Raw genomic sequence first — 4,654 nt, forward strand, 5'->3', positions numbered from 1 at the left:
CCAAGGTGGGATTAGAACCCAGGACCCCAGCACTGCAAAGCTGCAGTGCAATCCACTGAGCCACCGTGAGCTTCGTTCCTTCTTGCTCTATAACGTACTGTCACGTCCTCTGAAGTGATTTACGCTACTAATTGGAGTTGACTCTGGACCCATTATTAATTAAGAAATCGGAGCTGGTGGCAGCTGATTTGTCCTGCGCATTTGGGAAACCTGGCAGCGACGGACGGCGTTGATAATTATTGTTTCCGCCTGAATGGGAGTAGTTATATCGCCCTCGCTGCAGTGTGCCCATTAGCCAGTACAAAGTAAGGCAGCCTTTTTGGCGACTAATTATCCAAGGTGCAGTACCCTTTCTGACCTGAGGGTAAGGTGGCACCAGAGAGCTGCAAGTTCCAAACCGGAACTGGGAAGTGGAATGTAGATAAATCCCCTTCAGAAAAGAACTGGGCAACCAAACAACACCGGTTCATGGCATATTAGTGAGAGAGGTGGGGATGATAAAGATATCCTCCCTGGGATCCGTGACACCAGACTTCATATGGCCCTTGCCATTTGGCCGTGAGCTTGCTTTCTGCTGTGGGCACCAAAACTAATACCTTATACTTTTTTTTTAAAGGCCCTGACTGTGACCTTTCAATTGGACGCTGAGCTCCCTCGGCGCTTCCATCCCCCTATGGGAGGTGGAGCCGCATATTCATCACTGTAATAAGCGGCACCACGTGACCGCTCATACAGGAAGAGCTGCGACGCTGAGAGGATGGAAGTGCCGAGGGAGCCGGTACTTTAATGCCAGCGGGCGGGCGCACAGGGGGAGGGAGGGGGAGATTACCGAGAACTTTATTTTAAACACACACACACAAAAAAACTATGATTTTTCATTCCTTCTCTCCAGCGAACGCTGATGGAGAGAAGAAATGAATGGGGTTTCAGCACCACAAACTGGGGGGACAGTGCTTACTGTTGCGCTGTCTCCTGCACGGCACACGGACTGCACACGGACAGCATCCGTGTGCGGTACGTGTTTTACACGGACCCATTGACTTTAATGGGTCCATGTGATCCGTGTGCTCCCACGAACACTGACATGTCTCCGTGTTTTCCAAACGGACACACGGTCCGTGAAAACACGCTGACATGTGCAGAGACACATTGATTTTGGGCGGCACGGTGGCGCAGTAGTTAGCACAGCAGCCTTGCAGCGCTGGAGTCCTGGGTTCAAACCCCACCAAGGACAACATCTGCAAAGAGTTTGTATGTTCTCTCCGTGTTTGCGTGGGTTTCCTCCGGGCACTCCGGTTTCCTCCCACATTCCAAAGACATACTGATAGGGAATTTAGATTGTGAGCTCCATCGGGGACAGTGATGATAATGTGTGCAAACTGTAAAGCGCTGCGGAATATGTTAGCGCTATATAAAAAAAAAAATAAAGATTATTATTATTTTAATGTGTCTACGTGAGTCAGTGTCTCCGGTACGTGAGGAAACTGTCACCTCACGTACAGGAGCCACTGACGTGTGAAACCGGCCTTATGCTTTATGAGTTGTTGGTTCCTGTTCCCACATCTCTTTGGCTATTCCAACAGGCCCATGGGATGTCTACCATATAAGAGTTCAAATGGAAAGAACCCTGTTGAGGACTGTAGTGCCGCTTGGACAGCAAACATAGGGCAGTAACATATCCTAATCCTTCCCAGCTTTGGGGCCACTTTCATTAGCGTAGATTTAAGGGTTTTGTTAAATCTTTCCACTAAACCATCTGCCTGTGTGTGCGCAATTGTTTATCTGGAGCAGATTACACAATTCCCTTGTAGCTTTGGACATAAAAGGAGTCCTCTGATACGTAAGGATCTCCTTAGGCAGCCCAAAGCGACAGAATATGAAAAATAGCTCCCGGGCAATAAGTTTAGCAGAGATGTGATGAAACGGAATTGACTCCAAGTAACGAGTAGCACAGTCTACTACCACTAATATGTATTAAATCATTATAATTGGACCCACAATCAAATGGAGTATTACCAATCAGTTATGAAATCAACCTTGCTACCCCCACTATATCACATCCGTAATGATAGGTAAGCACTTGTAACAACTTCAACTATTTTTCCAATAACAATTTTATTAAATATCACACAAAGAAAATGCAGCAAAAATTAAAAACAACAGAGGTGCCTCAAATGTGGGGGACCGAATGACAGAAAGACCGTGTTAGGCCAGCCCAAATATGTAAGTACAATAAAAGCTCAAGTTAAATATTATTATTATAGTAGATTTTTATAGCGCCATTTATTCCATGGCGCTTTATATGTGAAAAGGGGGCAAATATAGACAAACACAATAAACATGAGTAAAAATAAAAGGCACTAACAGGTACAGAAGGAGGGAGGACCCTGCCCGCGAGGGCTCACAGTCTGCAGGATATATATGGAAAACAATAAATTTGTATATGTATTCCACAGCGGTTCACAGTAGTGTTTTTTACAATAAAAAATCTACTATATAAAGAATCAGCCTATGTATAGAAGAAAAGAGGACCAAAAGAAGAAAGCTGAACATATGGTCAAGGAAAGGAACAATCATAAAAGTAAAATACCTTTATTAATGCAAAACTTGGTGGTAACACCGTACACAGAGGTGCACACACGGTTAAAAGTGAAGGACTAAGGTCCAAAACTCCCACTGGGACGTGTTCCACATGTGATCCATCACCCACCAGGTAATCAGATCTTCCTGCATATCTATCTACCATGCTGCAGTTATCTCTCCTTTCTGCACACCACACTGCTTCACTGATCCCAGTAACCCTTTAGGGTCTGATCCAGCTACCACGTCTAAACCACAAAGGTCATCATTACTTAATATTTTATAATAGCATTCTAACGGTGTATCCGGTTTTGATATAGGGCCCCCTTTCTACTTATTTACTATATGGGACGATTGTTAACCTAGCATCAGTTTTATGATATATCATCAGGATTTATACTGCATAGCATGTTTATTTAATTCTGTGATATATATTTTCACCTGGTGGTCACTGATGGTCATTTATGACTTTTTAATATATACAACTATGATTCACTTTTAACCGTGTGTGCACCTCTGTGTATGGTGTTACCACTTACCAAGTTTTGTATTAATAAAGGTATTTTACTTTTATGATTGTTCCTATCCTTCCTTGACCACATGTTCGGCTTTCTTCTTTTGGTCCTCACAATTTTTTCGAATGGTCTGCCATTGAATCCCTTTGCAGATGTATATCACTTATCTAATATATAAAGCTGAATGTGTGTGTGTATCAGCGACGGGCACAGCGACGATGATGTCATAAAGGACGTAGACATCCCGCGTCTCTGATTGGTCGAGGCCGCCAGGCCTCGACCAATCAGCAACGGGCACAGTATCGACGTAGATGTCATAATGGTTGCCATGGCGACGATGATGTCATAAAGGTTGCCTCGAGCAATCAGCGACGGGCACAGTTTGCCGCGAATTCTGGAATCATCATTGTCCATATATTACGGGGATATGCACATTCTAGAATACCCGATGCGTTAGAATCGGGCCACAATCTAGCTGAAGAGCCCGGCGTTGCCTGGGCATAGTAAATATCTGTGGTTAGTTATAGCACCTCACGTCTCTTATTTTCCCATCATGCCTCTCATTTTACCCCTTACACCTCTCATTTTCTCTCTTACACCTCTCATTTTCCCCCTCACTCCTCTTATTTTCCCCCTCACTCCTCTCATTCCCCCCTAACACTTGTCATTTCGACCTCACATCTGCCATTTTCCGATTACTCCACTATTTTCCCTCACTCCTCTCATTTTGCACTCACACCTTTTCATTTTCACCTCACACCCCTCATTTTCACCTCAGTATATACATGTTTGTCATCTCCCTTATATAAAGTATACACCTGTATGTCTTCTCTTGTATATAGTATATACCTGTATGTCATCTCCCCTGTAAATAGTATATACCTGCTGTATGTCATCTCCTCCTGTATATTGTGTATACCCATGTGTCATCTCCTCCTGTATATATTATATACCTGTATGTCATCTCTTCTGTATATACTATATACCTGTGTGTCATCTCCTCCTATATATAGTATATACCTGTATGTCATCTCCTGTATATAGTATATACCTGTATGTCATCTCCCCTGTATATAGTATATACCTGCTGTATGTCATCTCCTCCTCTATATACCTATGTGTCATCTCCTCTTTTAAATAGTATATACCTGTATGTCATCTCCTCCTGTATATAGTATATACGTGTCTCATCTCCTCCTGTATATAGTATGTACCTGTAAGTCATCTCCTCCTGTATATAGTATATACCTGTGTGTCATCTCCCCTGTATATAGTATATACCTGTGTCATCTCCTCCTGTATATAGTATATACCTGTGTCATCTCCTCCTGTATATAGTATATACCTGTGTGTCATCTTCTCCTGTATATAGTATATACCTGTATGTCATCTCCTCCTGTATATAGTATATACCTGTATGTCATCTCCTCCTGTATATAGTATATACCTGTGTGTCATCTGCTCCTGTATATTGTATATACCTGTGTGTCATCTGCTCCTGTATATAGTATATACCTGTGTGTCATCTGCTCCTGTATATAGTATATACCTGTGTGTCA

This window comes from Ranitomeya imitator, chromosome 5 (genome assembly GCF_032444005.1).
Source record: "Ranitomeya imitator isolate aRanImi1 chromosome 5, aRanImi1.pri, whole genome shotgun sequence".
NCBI classification, from domain to species: Eukaryota; Metazoa; Chordata; class Amphibia; order Anura; family Dendrobatidae; genus Ranitomeya; species Ranitomeya imitator.